Here is an 18555-nt window from a genome sequence, read left to right as displayed (position 1 = left end):
AGTCTCATCACTTTAAATTGGCTGAAGAAATTACAGATTGTATTATGTAAAAGATGTATACCTTACTAAATCAGAAAATTAGAAAATTTTCAGTAATTAAACCTTTTCGAAAGTTGACAAAGGTATTTTTTTAATAATTCTTCCTTCCTTTCAATCATGTGGCATATTTCCTTTATAGATATAGATCTCTAGTCTTTAAGGGGTCCTAAAATTTGAAATGTAATAAATTTATTTTATATGCAGTTTGTATATATCTGCTTAGTGTTCTCCATAAGCAGAATGTAAGTTATTAATGGGCAGGGATTTGTTCCATTTTTATGTATTAGGTGTTTGCCTACGAGTTTGCCCCTGAAGGAATTTATGAGATGGAGTCAACTCAAGGTGTCCTCATTAAATGCTCTTCTACTATAGCTAAACTCACTGTGAAGGGTAAAGATGCAGCATTGAGGTCTTGACTATACTTCTTGGTCTACCATGCCACCATGACTCAACTATCTTCTCAGTCTGGAACTTTGCTCAATGCCTAGGGCTTTCTCATCCTGTAACACCCCATAGGCATGCTATCCCCTTTCTCTAATCTCTGATGTTCTTCATTTGGAGGTGGGTCCAGGGCAGTCATATTTCATTCCTCCCCTCCTTGACCTGTACTTCTAATTTCCTCCAGACTTTTCCACACTCTACCCATAGAACTACCATCTACTCCCTACTTCAGTTGCCTTTCTATGTTGTCTTTAGACACCACAGAATGTAAGTTCATCCAGGGCAGAATTCTTTTCTAAAGAATTTGCTTGTATTTGTATTGCCAGAGCTTAACACGATAGCTGACACATAATAAATACTAAATCAACAAGTAAATGCTTGTTGCTTGCCTGCTGGTATCTAAAGTTGGAGGGGACATAAGAATTGTGACTTCATTGGTGTAGGGAAGATGCAGTAAAGAAACTCCTTCTACCAAAGCCAATTAGCATATGTTATGTAATTTATAATCTTAAGGAGTTCCCTGAGGACACAAAGAGTTGAGATGAGTTACTCTGACACATATAAGCAGTATGAATTGGGATGGGCACTAAAGAGGAGTGTAAGATTTGAACCTAGTAAGAGTGAATAGGTCTGCAACTATGTTATTATGAACGAGAGTTATAAATTTTACTCCTAATCCAATGTAACTTATAATTCAGTGTCCAGTAGTCGCATTTTTTGTTGTCCTAAAACTGAAATCTACCTTAAGGGGATAATTTTGAGGTATAAAGTTTTTGGTTCTTTGTATAGTTCCTTGAATCATAGAAACTACAGGTGTATATCATTGTGACATTAACTCAACCCTTGACATCTAATGAAAGGCTTCAGTATCCTTTAAAATGAAGCATATCTACGAATGCCATAGAATATATTAGAGACTTTAAAGAGTATTCTTTCACTTTCTGCATTTGTACGTTGAGAATAGTTTATTAGAATTTGCCGCCGGGATATTGCTTTCCGGTGTTTCTGTCTTTGAATTTAAAAGCTACACTCTTGCAGTCCTCTTCATCACAAAAGTTTCACACAGCCTTCATGCCATGATCAAAGGAATTCTTATGAGGGATGTGTTATTTTTTGTTTAAGAAAAAGAAAAGGAAAAAAGGCTTTGGTATCATGGAAATTTGCCTAATTGCTTCCATCTAAACATAATAAAAAATGACAGATGATGTGGGTACTTCATTAAAATAGAAAAAGTCATCATCATCCTAACTCCAGCTCAAATTTATTTCTCAAGGTTTTTTATTACTTGTTTTTTAGTTTTTACAAAAATCTCAATGTTATGTAAGTTCATTATCTTCTCATGCTGGCCTCAGAATGAGAATGTTACCGTATAAATGCCTATCTGACAGATAAGAGAGTATATGAATACTAAGTAACCTGACATTACTGAGATGTTATAACCATAAAGTTCTCCCCAGTTGTAGTCAAAGAAGGCTAATGGACACAAGGGTAACATTTCCTGAAAAGGAGAGTTTAAAAGAATGATGTGGTGTTAAACACACTGAAACACTGTGATTCCTAAAAAGGGCTGATTTCAAAATTATTACTGAAAGTGGATCACATGGAACTAGAGTTTGGGAATTCAAGGATCACAGATAAAGCCTCACATTTTATCAACTTATCAAGTACATGGGCCAGACACTGTACTGGGATACAAATCAACAGAAATGAAAAATCCCTACTCACAAGGTACTTACATTTTCATGGGTGACACAGGTACGTATCAAAATAAATACAATATATTTGATTGTGATAATTATATTTATTAATGAAATTATCAATAAAATAACACCAATTTAGCGGACATATGACAAAGACATATAGCATGTGCACCCCAGTTCATTAATCCTAGGTCCCCAATTTGTCTTTGTTTTGGGTATTGAAGGTATCTTTTTATATCTCTCATCTGTTTTCAAGTTTGATCATTTTAATTCCTCAGCATTCATTTTCACTTGTTTTGTCATTGTTGGTCTTTCCTTTATGTTGTTATAGCTCTGTATATCTTTTTTCTCCCCCCGCCATATTTCACTTTTCATCAGTTCATATTCTACCTATGCTTCTCTGCATTCATCATAATCATAATTTCTTACAACACAGTGATCTTCTATTACATTTTACTACAACTATTTAGCCATTAGTCAGTCTATAAACATGAATTATGTTTCCTGTTCTTTGCTATTATAGAAAGGGATGTCATAAATACCTTGGTGTATAATGGACTCCGTATTTTTAATCACTGTTTTTCTTGGACATGTGCCAAGCAGTGGGATATCTAGGTTAAAGGTATGGAGACTTTATTCACTTTCTTCACACAGTTCCAAATTAGCTATCACAAGAATTGGACCAATTTGAAGCTCTACGAACAGTTTATTAGTATGCTTATTGTCACCATACCCCCTACAATATTTACTATTTTCATTGTTTATCATTTTTCCTAATTTCTGAATGTAGCACAAAATTTTAGAGATTTTTAATATTTGTATTTCAATTATTATCAGAGATTGGAATCAATATGGCTGTTAATAATTTGCAATTGTTATTTTGGGAATTGCTTATTTATAACCTTTGACCACTTCTAGAGAATGACTTTTGTTCTGATATAGTTCTGTCAGTTGTCTAATTGTCTATGTATCTTAGATATTAGATGCTTATGAAGGAGAAGTATTTGATACAAAGATGTTTTTCTCTAGTCAAATTATCTCCTTTTTCCTCTAGTTTCAGTAATGTTCTTCATGCAGAAGCTAATCAACTTGATGTAATCATAATGGTCCATTTTATCTTCTGCAACCACCTTTATCCTTTGGTAAAAAATTAACTCCTCCCCTAGCTATTGTGATGAAAGATATTTTGTCTGACTCTCTTCCAATATTTTGAATGTTATAATTTCTAATATTTAAGTCATTTATCCAGTTTGAATTTTCCAATCTATGATGTAAGATGTTGGCAAAATCCTTTCACTTCAACATTGTTTTGTTGGTGAAGGAAAATTTATATTAATTATGGGATCTCAGGATTTGGGAAGCATTGAAATTACAGGTAAAGGAAAGGGCAGTGGAACAACTCATGTTAAGTATAAACATCTTTTTTGTGTCTTGTCAATGTTGACTTGTATACCAAAAATGGTAAGAAATTATCAATAAAATGTATTTCTGGAAAAGGTGATTACATATATTGTATATAATACATATACAATATATAATATAACATAATATATTACAATATATAAGTAATATATTGTAGTATATTATATTACTTATAATATGCATATATTGAAAGATAACAAATCAAGAGGAAAGTCTTCAGAACATAGGGTGGTTCTTCTATGAAGTTTTAGTAGCTTGCTATTGCAGAAACATGGCTGAATTTGGAATCAGAGGATCTGGGCTAAAATTCAGGTTCTAACTGAGCTTATAAACTCTGCAACCATTGGAAAGTCGCTTGTCCTTTGTGGTACTTTGTTTCTTTACCTGTAAGATGAGGGGGTTGGATAGAACTTCAAAAATCCTTCAGTTCTTAAGTCTATGATCCCATTAGTTAAAACAGTAACTGCTATAATACAATGAACTCCCTGTGGTTTATGAAAAGACCGGTATAAGAATCATACAGAATGAAAAAAAATGAATGGGTTGCAATCTTTATTGGTGGAGTACCCACATTGTTGAATTCACAGATGCTTAAAAGTGTCAGAATACCATAAAAAATATCATCATGTTGTGGTCTCATCAAATATTAAATCATTAGTCATCTTTGTTAATGGGTGTGTGAATAGGAGAATAGTTTGGATTGACTATAGGAAATTGTCTTCTAATGACTTCAAACTTCTCCCTTTAAAAAAGGTACATATTTTTCACACCAATAGTCTTTAATAGTATCTTTTGACTATTCTTAAACATATTACCAAAGAATTCTTGTGCAGGAGAAGAGGTATCATGTATATCATCAGAGCAATATATAACTAGAAATAATATGGGCTTGTAGCGGATCAAGAATGAGAGATATCCAATGAACTGCCTTAGTGTTCAATACACAGACATGCAATATTAAGGGCTCTTGAGGGATGGTGCAGCATTTTTCTCTTTGGACGACTTAAGGGAAGACTTGGACAACAGTTGCATAGAATGAGAACATGTAGATGGTTTAAGATCTATAACAATAAAGGGTATATTCAAAACAATGATATAATAGCCATTAAAGTAGCAATAAGTGATTGTGAATATGTGTGTGTGTATTATATATGTATACATATATATAAACTTAAAATATAACTAAGCTATCTAATGTGAACATGTAAGTTTTCCGTGAAATAATTTGATTTTATGATTAAAGTATTAATAGTATATAAGGACAGTACGATATTGAAAGAGGTACCTTGGCAGAATAAGTGGATGGCCAACTTTGGAGTCAGGAAGACTTGTTTATGAGTCCTGAGATATATTTTGTGACCAAAAAGAATATTTGTGTGACCAACAGGAAATCATTTAACATCTCAATATCGTAAGCCCCAGCTTTTTAAAGCTGTCATTCAGACAGATTGCCAAGATGGGTCTATACATGAGGAGGAATTTCTATACTGGGAGTTTCTCACACCAATGAAACCATAGCTCTTAATTTATAATATTAGCTCTAATAGTAAAACTGACATCACTTGCATTAATATTAAGCATGATTTCATTTTCTTTAAATATAGTAGCATGCTAGTAACAAGTAGGCAGGAAATGCTTTAGTCAATGACCTCTCATAGAGAAAATTTAAAAAAAGGTACCCCAATGGCAACAAATCTACCAGATGGTGAGAAGGAACCTGTTGTACCTCATGAAGAATATGGAAATATCCCTGCTAATAGGTGTGAATCACAAAGGACATTTTTGACCTCTATATTCCAAGGTTCATTTTAGCTTTCTATATGCTTTTGAGTAAAATCTGCAGTTGCTGACTTTAGGACAAATCCTCACAGATGGTTTATATCATATTTGTATTGAAATATGTTATACTCCTTTACTTTCACACAGCAACACACTTAAACCCTGCTGAAAGGTGTGGGATAAAGGCATTAGAAAGCTGCTAGAAGCTTAATGCCATAATTATAGCCATTTTTAGGCTTCCATCACCTTTTTTTGGTGATACATTTTCAGCAAGTTTTCATTTTTTTTTATAGTGTTCTCCCCATATCCAGTTTGCTGTCTAACTTCTTTAAGACATTTCTTTTGAACTCCATGTACACTCAAAAGAGTTTCCTCTCTGCTCTGTAGGGCACAATTACTCTTTTTTTTTTTCTTTCATAATATGCTCCCTCCTCATTTGCAAAATATTGACACAGTTCTCATACCATGATATTTATAAGGAGGATCTTCCAAGCTTACATATATTACTTTACTAACTGACAGTACCCCTTAACTCATGCCATTTTCATTCCTATAGTATCCCACCCCTTTCATCTCCCATAGATGGTCAGGAAACTCCAAATTTTTTGTCCTATCAAATCGTGAAGGAAGTAAACAGAATTTCAAAATAATTGAAGGAATAGATAGAATTTTATAAACAGAGTTTTTTCCCAAAAATTTTATGTTACTTGAGAGGTTCAGTCAAGTCCCGATGAACTTAGAGGACTTAGAGGACCAGTAAGAAATGGACTTGAACAAACCATACTCTTAAAAAAATGCTACAAAACGAAACTAATATTGCCAAGACTAGAAGGAAAACAGAAAGATGTGAAACAATCTTTACAGCAAATGTCTCTGATAAAAGCTTTATTTCTCAAATATGTAGAGAACTGAGTCAAATTTACAAAGAATATAGACTATTTCCCAGGTGATAAATGGTCAAAGGATATGAACAGGAAGCTCTGAGATGAAATCAAAGCTACCCATAGGCATATGAAGAAGTGCTCTAAATCACTTTTGATTAGATAAATGCAAATGAAAACAACTCTGAGGTACCACCTTATACCCATCAGATTGGCTAATATGACAGAAAATAAAAATGATAAATGCTGGAGAAATTATGGGAAAATTGGGACACTAATGGATTGTTTGATGGAGTTGTGAAGTGATTCAACCTTTCCAGAGAGCAATTTGGAACTCTGCCCAAAGGGCAACCAAACTATGTATATACTTTGATCCAGTAATACCACTACTAGGTCTGTATCCCAAAGAGATCATAAAAAAGGGAAAAAGGTCCTACATGTTCAAAAATATTTAAAGTAGTCCTTTTTGGTGGTAAAATATTGGAAACTGAGGGAAAGTCTATCAATTGGGTAATGGCTGAAAAAGCCAAGTATATGAATATAATGGAATATTATTGTGCAGTAAGAAATGGTGAACAGGTGCCTTTCAGAAAAAGCCTGGAAAGACTTGTACAAACAGAAACAAATTGAATTGAGCAGAACCAGGAAAACATTGTGCACAGTATCAGCATCATTGTGTGATGATCACTTCTGAAAGATTTAGCTCTTCTCAGAAACACAATGATCCAAGATAAGTACAAAGGACTCACAAAGGAAAATGCTATTCATATCCAGATAAAGAACTGATGGACTCTGAATGCAGCTTGAAACTTTTTTTTAATTACTTTATTCTTTCCATCCCCCTTTTGATCTGTTTCTTCTTTCAAAACTGTATGTAATACAATTTTTTTTTTTTTACGTGAGAGCACACTATAAACTATGTCAAACTGCCTACTATGTTCAGAAGAGGGGAGGGAGAAAAATTTGGAACTCAAACTTTTGTAAAAATGAATGTTAAAGGTCTTCCTCTGAATGTAAGCATTGTTCTTCCTCATCCAAAAGGATAGAAGAAATTACTTGTTCACCAAAAAAAGTAGCCTTCTATAGTCTTATTTTTTTTTCATTTTTTGAGGCATTTCTCAACCAGTTACTTGACTTTTGAGTCCTTTGTCAAAAGGAAGGTATAATCTGGGGACCTGTAAGTTTTCAGTTCCTCCAAGGTGGTACATCAAGGGAAAGGAGCTTATTTCTCTCTTGGCCTGTACTCTGGTCTGGGAGCTACCTTAAGCTTTTCTGCCCAGGATCTTTGAAGCTGTCTTTGGAGTTTGTGGTTTGAGCAGTCTGGGAACCATAGCTGCTGCCAGGGATTCTGTCCCCGAGGACTACTCTGGTTCTGTTCTTGTCAGTGCTGCCTGGCCAAGGCCGAGCTGTACTCTGCATCTGAGACAGGTGCCATAGAGCTTTTCTGTCCAAAATCTGTGAGTCAGTTTCCCTCTCCATAACCGCCTCCAGTTCCACCACACCAGCATGTTCCTCCTCACCCCAGCACCACCACTCAGGGCTAAGATTCAGATCAACTGCTTGATTTCCCCAGGGGCATTAGGCAGAGGGCTCCTTAAATGGAAGCTGTGTTGCAGTGGCTGCTGCAGCCCTGGGGCCAGACCACATTCTCTTCTCACCCAGGTGAAAGTGCTTTCTCACTGACCTTTGAAGTTGTCTTTGGCCTTTGTGGGTTGTGAAATCTGGGAACTACAGCTGCTGTCTGGGATTTGTCCATGGGCCTGCTCCCACTCCATGGCCCAGGCTGTGCTCAGAGAGCCGCACTCTGCTCTGAGCCCAGTGCAATTCCTGTCTGCCTTCCAAGCTGTCTTAGGCTGGAAATCTCTTTCACTCTGTCCTTTTGTGGCTTCTGCTGCTCTACAATTTGTTTAAGGTCATTTTTACAGGTATTTTATGTGCTGTTGGGGAAGAGCTAGAGTGGGTGTGTTTTTCTACTCTGCCACCTTGGCTCTGCCTCCTCCTACCATTTTTTAACTAAAGCTAATTTTCCTAAGGTGGAAGAATGGAGCTGGGACTATGAATCTGGCCTTGGTACTTGATAACTATTTGGAGATGAAATCATCCTTACCTACCTCTGAACAAAGTATCTCAAGAAAGGATAAGATAAGAAGAATTGGGTCAGTCATATATGTCTCACCTCTGGTGAGAAATTCAGGACATTTGTGAAGCTTATTTCTGTGAAACAGAAACACAAAGGGAAAAACAAAAGCCAAGATATGAATCCATGGATATTATGTGTGAAAGATTTATTACTTTCCCTAATCAGGGAACTTTCAGTATGGAAATTTCTTTCTATGGTGCAGATTGTAAATGTATATAATTTGGTAAATTCCTAGGGTCTTGACTGAGGCTGTGACTCTAAGCCAGAACTCTATTCACTATGCTACACTGTCTACCGCACTTACTGCTGTTGCTCAGTCATTTCAGTTGTGTCTGATTCTTCATGATCCCATTTGAGGTTTTCTTGGAAAAGATAATGGAGTGATTTGCCATTTCATTCTCCAGCTCATTTTACAGAGAAGGAAAATGAAGCAAACAGGATTTGCACAGGGTGATATAAGTAAGGGTCTGAGGCCAGATTTGAACAAAGGAAGATGAGTCTTCCTCATTCTAGGTCCAACATTCTATTTATCACATCACCTAGCTGCCTCTTTAGATGCTGTTTTGTAGGGAATTAATAATACTAATGTACTTTTCCTAGTACATTAAGCACTTTATGTATTTTATATCACTTGGGTGTCACAAAAGCCTATCCTATTACCCTAATTTTTCAGATGAAGAAAGTGAGACATGAACCTATTAAATCAATTTCCCAGGGTTACATAGCTAATAAGTGACTGAACTAGAACTTGAATTCAGCTCTTACTGATTCTAAGTGCGGCACTTTGCTGCCTGGTTAACAGAGTGAGTGTATTGTTTGGGTCTTTCCGTATTTGATTGCAGATAACTGCCTTGTTGTTGTTGTTCAGTCATGTCCAACTCTCCTGGAGTTTTCTTGGCAAAGATATAAGAGCAGTTTGGTATTTCTGTCTCCATCTCATTTTACAAATGAGGAACTGAGGCAAATAGGGTGAAGTGACTTGATTTGCTGGGGTCAAACGGCTTGAGTATGAGTCTAGACTTGAATTCATGAAGATATCTTCATGATTTCAAGCCCAGTGCTCTATCCAGAGTTTCTTAAACTTTTTCCACTCAGGATCCCTTTTCACATTACACAGCATTCATTGGACTTGCATGGCCTGGAGGTATGTGCAGTACAAAGTGCATACACTTGGTGCTTTGTGTTCAGGATCCAGGCTACAGTGAAGGTGCAAGATACAACATGGGCAAGCCCTACCAGAAAGAAACACCTCGAATTCATAACACTACTGAATTTTAATTAATATTTTGTTGCTGCACTTTCAGAACCCTGTAGTTGTTGCCAAATCTTTTATGATCCCATATGAGGTTGTGATCCACAGTTTAAGAAGCACTATACTTTGTGCCACCTAGATGCCCATCACTGTGGTACCACATTTATTATCAAAATTATTTTTAAAAAAAATCTATCCTCCAGAAAACTGTGCAAACCCCTTGATTCAGCCATTGCTAGCTCTATATTCCAAAGATATCCTCAAAAGGGAAAAGGATCTATTTGTAAAAAAAAATATTTGTAGCAGCTCTTTTTGTGGTAGCTAAGAATTGGAAATTAAAGGAATGTCCACCAATTAGGGAACAGCTAAACAAGCCGTGGTATTTAATTGTAGTGGAATATTGTGTTATAAGAAACAACAAGCACGATGATTTCCAGAAAGACTTGGAAAAACAGAAACTGATGCATAGTGAAGCGAACAGAGCCAGAAGAATATTGTACACAGTAACAGCAATATTGTTCAATGATGAATTCTGAATGATTTAGCTTTTCTCCTATGATGCAATGATCCAAGACAACCCCAAAGGACTAATAATGAAGCATCCTATCTGCCTCCATAGAAAGAAACAATATTGACTGAATATAGACTGAAGCATGCTATTTAAAAAAAATCCATTCTGGATAATGCTGCTAGAGTAATCTGTCCTTAATAAATTTTCTATCTTGTCACTCTACTACTAATGAACATTTAATACATCACCAATATTTGGAAAATAATGTAAAAATTAAAACTTGTTGGACTGATATTCAATGTCTTTCTTAAGTTGGTGCCAAGCTCTATAGTCATATATTTACCCTACTATATACAAGAGAACGTACTCAGAATTCTATAAACATAAAAATAAATTTAAATTTATTTAACTGAATTTTATCATATAATGAAAATTTTCTAACCCTTTATCTATTTATTCAACGAGCATTTATTTAGTGTCTAAGGGGTACCAGGGATTTCAAAAAGTTCTGGGAATCTAAAGACAATAATAAAAACAATCTTTCTTTTCAAGGAGCATACGTTCCACTGAGAAGAAACAATATATAGAGAAACATCAATACAAAATATGTTCAAAGTGAACAGAAATTTGGGGGTCAAAAGTATGATAAAATAAGGAGATTAAGAAAGGCAGAATGTGGGACCTATCATTTGTGCTAAAATTTGGAGGGGGCTAGGGATTTTATCCCTATGGCATGGTGGAGAGGAGAGAGGACATTTCAGGAATGGGGGACAGTCTGTGTAAAGGCACAGAGAGGAGAGATGGGATTTTATGTATGGGGAAGATCAAATAGACTATTTTTCTTGGGTGTAGAGTGTGAGAAATTATGTAAAAAATTGGAAACAAAAAGCCATGTGTGCATTATTGAATAACAAATAATACTATTAAAATCACTGAATATATTCATATCTATTTCATAGACAAAAAATTTACTTGATGTGAAGTAATAGTCTGATAAAGATTATTCTGGTTGTAGTGTCTGATTCAGTTATCTACAGCTCATTATCAAGAATATAAGCTACTTGTTCCTCAATCTGATAGTATACACACTATCTTGTGTTTAATTAGGATGAGGCATATGTATAATATATGCATGCACACATGTGTGTATATGTGTTGCCAGTTATATTCTTTGGGTCCCTGAAAAAATCAAAACTTGGACTAATCTGGTGTAGTCCATATTCTACTGAGTTTAATCTTCACATCACTCAATTTCCTGCTTCAAGTCTGATATCATTTTAAAGTACTTCCATCTAAATCATCCTTCTTATCTGAGGACACTATTTCACCTTTTCAAGACCCTCCCAATGGCTTCCAATCATTCTCTAAATCAAACTCAATCTCTTTATACTTAACTCCATACTTATAAATTCTGTAGTCCTTGATTTTAGGAAGGCCATAAGGATTCTACCATTAATAATTTTATGCAATTAAAAGATCAAGGGAGGAGTAGTTAGGATAGTGTTGTTCAAAGGCCCAGGCTTATTGTATAATGGTGCTTTATACACTACTGTATAATGTTGCTTTTATTAATTTCTGCTGTCTTCCTCTATTTTTTCATTTGATTTCCTATGCTGGAGTCTATCTCCTATTTCTTCTTCACCTGTTTTTCTCTTTGTAAGGGAAAATATTCATTTATATTATCTGATAGGCTTATCCCAACTTGCTTAATGTATTTTCTATTTTACTTTACTTTTCAGTTTTTAAAACTCAGATTTTTTACAAAGTCACCCCTTAATGACAGAGAAAATATATATTTTATATTTTTACTTAATAAAGGGAAAAGAAATTCACACCTTAGTAGTAGATTATAAGCCCCTTGGGGGGTATTCCATTTTTAATGTACCTCTCATCTAATACAGTGCCTAGCACATAGTAGGTGCTTAATAGATGCTTATTAAATTGACTTCACTAGATAGATTCTCCACAAACATAAAGGACAAATTAAGCAAAAGAAAACAATATACTTAATGTTTATGCTGTGTTTATTTAGGTACTCTGAAGTACAAAGTTGAGAAAATGATCCACATACCTTTTCCCCCTCTTTTTTGGGCAGTTTGGGATGTGAATTATTCAGATAGTCCAAACAGACCAAGATTAACAGAGAATTGTTCAATCTATGTATTCATTCCACAGTGTAAGCTCAGTACATCACACTTGGCATTTGCTATGCAAACATTAGGGCAGGAATTTTGCCTACTGAGTAATTGATCAATGACTTTTATCTCAGTGAAACTAAGAAATGCAAAAGGAAAAGGGAGAAAATAATGGGTAACAATCTATTTTTTTTTAATGAAAATACTTATTCCTGGCTTTGTAACTCATAAATAGCACTGTTGTTTTCATTACTTTAGTATGAATCTATCATCTATCTATCTATCTATCTATCTATCTATCTATCTATCTATCTATCTATCTATCTATCTGTCTGTCTGTCTGTCTGTCTGTCTGTCTGTCTGTCTGTCTATCTGTCTGTCTGTCTGTCTCTTTATCTATCTATCTATTTTCAGTTTATCAAAATTTATGGATGTTTATTCTTTCTCTGTGACTGAATAGTTGCTATGGCTCATTAGTTAACTCTTTCACTGCTTCTGAAATAGAATTCTCATAGTATCAGATAGCTGAATATTGAGGAAAAAAAAACTAATGACATTTCAAGGTATCTATCCACGATATTTTATTAAATGAACTGCAAAGTGTCTTGCACTTTGTGACTCTCTGTTCTTCCGATATAGTCAATCCCCTCCAGACCACTGGTCATAAAAATCTAATTTCATATTTATTTATTTTAAATTGCTCTCTGTAATCTCATCAATTAAATGTCAAGGTGGTAACTAGTATTAACTGTAACAAAGATTTTCTTTTGAAAATGACAAAATTTAGTTTTTATCCACTTAAAACCTGTTTTGAACACATATGTTCCAAACGTTTAGCTTCAACTCTCTTATAACAAGGGTCATTTAAACTTTTCTTTGACCTGAGGATTAAAAAGTAGATCTGAAGACTCCTAAGACCCTATTGTTTAGTGGGTAAATCAGTAGTGCATATAAAGAGTATTCTCCTACTTATATCATTTTTAAAGGTGACCTACAATCTTGGGATCCATTTATTAGCTGATCAGCATAAATTTATTGATCAAGTACTCAAGATGTAACATAGCATAGTGTTGGACTTGTGGTCTGGGTTATCAAGTTTCAAATTACTCCCCTCTGACACTTCTTAGATGTGTGACCTTGGACATTGTTTACTTATAATTTTCTTAATAAAATTTCATCTGCAAGTGAAAGTGAAGCATTTTATGTAAGCATAAAATGAAACTCATTTGCCTTTTTACTGTATTACGTATCCTGCATCTCTCTAAGCTTCCCTTGCACTTTACTTTTAATAGATTTAAACATTCCTTCATAGAAACAGATGAACTCTCCTGCTTGTAAACCCTGTGGAGTTCTCATTTTTCATTTAGCAATTTCTGAAGTTCCTCCATCATTTTCACCAAACTAATCTTGATGTTTGCAAGTGTTTTGGTCAAAACTGTCTTTGGAAGATTCTGAAAATCGCTTGGCAAGCTATGATACCAGACACTCAGGTCCCTTCTTCAGCGGAACTGATAACTATTTGAATTCTAGTGAAGAGAATGCAGCTCTAACAGGCTGGCTACATTGTCTGAATGCCTAAAAGACTATTTTATCTGAAGAACTCTGGTACTGATTTTGAGACATGGGAGACACTGACATAGGAACATCCAGCATAGCATGCCCACATCAAAGTAGGTGCTATTCTCTATAAACAAATAGCAGTAGTTCAAAAGAAACATGAGATAGACAGATCTAGAGCCACTTCCATCCCAGATGTTTAATGGACTATTTGTGTCCAACCTAGATAGAACCTTCGAAGTTCATATTGGTCTGATCAGCCACAGTCAGATATACTGTACTTTGACTCTGACATTGTGATTTCTTTTCCTCTTTGGATATTAAGGACAGTAATAACAACAACAGAGGCAGCACACTGCAGATGCTAATAAACTTTCATTTATTAAGTCCAAAGGACATTTTGATATCATTGGAATAAGCTTCCATGAGATGTAGAAGCTCCTTATCGTGTTTTTCTCTATAGCTTTGTAGCTTACATCATTCAAGTATATTAAGTGTTTATTAAGATATTTTGTTTGGACTTTCCTTAATTTTGGAGTCATACTTAATAATGGATTCTGGGGTAGGTAGAACTCTAAAGAGCTTAAACTATCACCCCCACCAAAAAAATGTGACCTTTAATGTCAATCGTTCTTGATTTAAACAAAGGACCATTTTCAATGTGGATATCACACACTCTAGATTTTTTAAACTATATGTGGAGCCATTTATATAGTTTATATAAGATTGTTTACATAGATGAAAAATACTTTAAAATGGCCATCATGATGATCGGTATATCTGTCATTTGAGAATCAACTTAGTTACTAAAACAAGAGATGGAGAAATTAGTATCTTTTTAGTTACAAGGTGAATAGCTTTGTTTACCTCTCCAGCTACAGGAGATTTCAAATACTGCCAATTCAGTTGTTGCAGAAGGTTTACAATCTTTAATTTGTAAGGGAGCACCCACATGAATGAAATCACAAGCATTTGGTGTGTGCTCAAGCATGAAGACTGCATATAAAATCTCTAGGAGATAAATGCTTAACTCTGTTGTTGAGAATATCTTGTATCCGATTTGCTGACTTCCTATGTACTACTTACATCCTCATACTGCACAGTGGTTAGGATATGGTTTTGACACATGCCCAGAGCGGACACTATAATACTAATGTATTGCTAAGAAAGTAGTGTTTAAATTTATAAATGTGGTATAGTACCAACTTGGTAATTTCATACAATGGAAAGCTGAGATGATAATCTCTTATATTTGGAATGAACTAACATCTTTTATTTTTAGGCTATATGAAAGCAAAGAACATGTAAATATTGTAATTACTATGAGTAGGCATGACAGAAAAAAAGCCAGTTTTTCCTGGTCCATATCAGAGGGTTTCATTATTATTTAATCTTTACTAATTGCTTTCATTACTAATTCATCTTCCACTCTCCTTTCAGATGAGCCATAAAATGTTTTGAAGGTTTTGATAATGTGATGTGTTTATAGTGTACCTGCAGAGGAAGGAAAATGAGCTATGTAGAGTCCCTTTGGACCTTAAAAATATTCCCTCTATCCTGTACCATAAGAGAGAAAAATTAAAATGAAATAATTATTCCAGGTACAAGTCCATTTAAGATTACACCATGATTATATGAGTTTGATTTGTTCCAATATGGAAAAATTTTGTTACTATCTATTTCATCAGCTTTCTTTTTTTTTTATTATTTTTTAATGTTTAACATTCACTGCCATACAATTGAGATTTTATCCCCCCCACACCTACCCCCCACTACCCCCCTCTCTCCCCACGACTGCATACAATTCTGTATAGGTTCTACATATACTTTCCTATTGAGTATATTTTCACTATAGTCATGCTATGTAGTCAGACTAAAATAAATGAAAGAAATCATATAACAAATCAAAACATGATACACAAACACATACACATACACAAACATGATCTGCTACATTTTGTGAATGACTTCCATATTTCTTTCTCTGAGTGTGGAAGGCATTTTGCCTTGAGAACCACCTTTGGGATTTTTTTTTTTTTATAAGAAGTTTTTGCGTTATTACAAAATTCCAAGTCTACCAGAAAAAACTCTCGCACACTGTCATCAGCTTTCACAGTAAAAATATTCCAGCACCTCTCTACCTCCCCCTCCCTGGGAGGGAAACTTGGGAGCAGAGGGAATGTGTGGCAATCATGCCACCCCCTACAAAGGTCCCCTAAAGGGAGACCCTGGTACTGCCCTGTGGGTGGGGATCCTGTACCTTTTTGGTCTCAGCAGTGGAGTTCTGTGAACACATTACACAGTGTCTCCAGCAGCATATTCGAGGCCCTGAGGAAGAAGATGAGGATGAGGTAGACCTACTTGCTGAAGAGTCCTCCTGTGTGTGGCAAGAATGTGGCTTTTGTTCCCCAGACAGCGTGACACACCTGGTCCTTCACGTCTATTTCCACAATTACCACACCAAGCTTACACAGTGGGGGCTCCAGCCTCTGCAAGGCCAAGCTGGAGTCAGCCAATGCCTGTTGGACCTCCAAAGTTGAAACATGCTCCCCGACGTTCCTGACCACTTCTTGTGCTAGTGGGAGCACTGTGAGATCTCCTTTAACAATGGAGAGTTGTTTGACCAGCATGTGGAGGCCCATATCCTGTGTTGCAAATACAAGTCAGCCAGCAAGCAGAACCATGTGGTACCATGTGCCTGGAAAGATTGCAACTGTACCTTAAAAGATCTTGTCAACTGAGAGAGCATCTTCGAAGTCACACCCAGGAGAGGGTGGTGGCCTGCCCCACCTGGGGGGTGTTTGCCAAGAACACCAAGTTCTTTGACCATATCCAGGACCAGACTTCAGTAGACCAATGACGATTCCAGTGTTCCTATTTCTCCAAGAGGTTTGCCATAGAGCCACTATGGCAGAACTACCTGGGCAAACACATAAATCACAAGTGCCCTTTGTGCAACAAGACCTGCCCGCTGCCCTCCTCCCTTCGAACTCCATTCCCTTCCGACCCAGCGAAGACCAGCCCTTTAAATGGGATTACTGTAACAGCAGTTGTAAGAACCTGACTGACATCCCGAAGTATCTAGACACTCCTGGCAAGGAACCTGCCCATCGCTGTGAGTTTGAAAGCTGCTGCTTCAAAGTCCGAGCCAAGATACAAGTGTCACATCTGTGACTCGGGCCAACAGCCTGGCCGCCACCTTCGAAAGAAGCATCCCTTCGCGTGTCCCTCAAGGGCCATCCCTGCTTCTGATACAAAGAGCCCGAGGATGGCTACACGCGCTTGCAGATGGTTCACTGTGAGAGGGCAGACAGAGCAGCCAGAGAAGGGAGGGAAGGGGGCGGGACAGGTCCAGGATCACTGACTGAGCGTGGCCCGCAAGGCATCATCCTGGAACCTGGGTCTGAGGAGGGGAGGAGAAAGATGAGGAGGTAGAGCTGGAGGAAAGTGAGGGGGTAGCACCTTCAGCTTCCGTTGCCCAGGACTGTCCCAGCCCTGTCATTCACGTGCTGAACAGGACCAGACTCTTGTGTCCTGCACCCCGCTCCTGGAGTTCAGCTGATGAGCCCCGAGAGGGAGCCCCTGACATGATTCCTCGGATGGCTAAGACAGCTGGGGAGTCGGGAATCCTAATTGAGTGAAGGATTGAAAGTTCCAGGCCCTTCAGGGCCCAGCTGAAACGTTGTTTTCTCATTCTGGATTTGGGATTGGCTCTTGTGTTGTTTTGGTTTATTTTTGCTCTCCTGTCATACTGTCTGCCATGTCCTACTCTAGAAACATGTAGAGGGATCTTCTGAACTGCCCTGGGTAACAACTGAGGGGCAGCACAGTGTGTGTGTGTGTGTGTGTGTGTGTGTGTGTGTGTGTGTGTCTGTGTGTGTGTGTCTGTGTCTGTGTCTGTGTGTCTGTGTGTCTGTGTGTCTGTGTCTGTGTCTAAGTCTGTGTGTGAGTGTGGTGGCGAGAGAAGTCTCTTAGTCCAAGGGCCAAACCTGAGAAGAAGGGGTCTCCAGGGAGTCGGAGGAGAAGGCTATTCTTGGAATACTCTGGGACTTCAACGTTCGAGTTCCTCTAAGGACAGGCAACATCTCTTTCAACTATGACTGCAGAACAATCTGTGGTTTAAAGCAATCTCACCAGGAAGCCCGCCCATGAACAGTGTGGTAGCAGTTCTGGAAGTCTTTCTAGGATTTGGGTCCTTGTTGGGGTGGGGTGTTTGGGAATGGAGGGATATCACAGACTAAAACTCCAACAAGACTGTTGAACACAGTGTTCTTTAAGGGACACCAAATCATCCTCATTTTCTGGGACTGTCTAGAGACTGTACATCACTCCCGTTCTTGGGAGGCCACTTCCCGTTCTTGGTCTCCAAAGACCTTTACTGTTTCAATTAGCTCCCATCCCCAATCGGAGGCTTTTTCCGGTCTCTGGGTCCTTCCCCCATTCCCATGTGTGGCTTACCCACAGTGACAAGATTGGGAGAGGCATCGATGAGGAGTGCTGAATATCAGTATGATCATATGATGGCTTTTCTAATTGGCAATAAACACATTATGCACCCCCCTCCCCCAAATATTCCAAAACTAAAGCATTAGATTTATAGAGACTGGATTGTTTGGTGCTTTCTCAGTAATTGCATACAATTTAGTTTATGTCCTCATTGAGTTCCTGTACAAACTTCAGATTTTGGTTGTATTTTCC

General features: G+C 36.9%; 1 pseudogene; it reads left to right on the top strand.

Moving 5' to 3' along the window:
- Nucleotides 1-16049: 16049 nt before the first annotated feature.
- On the top strand, nucleotides 16050-17498 carry LOC140512127 (histone H4 transcription factor pseudogene; annotated as a pseudogene).
- Nucleotides 17499-18555: the final 1057 nt, after the last annotated feature.

This window comes from Notamacropus eugenii, chromosome 6 (assembly GCF_028372415.1).
Source record: "Notamacropus eugenii isolate mMacEug1 chromosome 6, mMacEug1.pri_v2, whole genome shotgun sequence".
Lineage (NCBI taxonomy): Eukaryota > Metazoa > Chordata > Mammalia > Diprotodontia > Macropodidae > Notamacropus > Notamacropus eugenii.
Note: the sequence above shows the minus strand (reverse complement) of the source record. Positions and strands in the feature narration are given on the sequence as shown.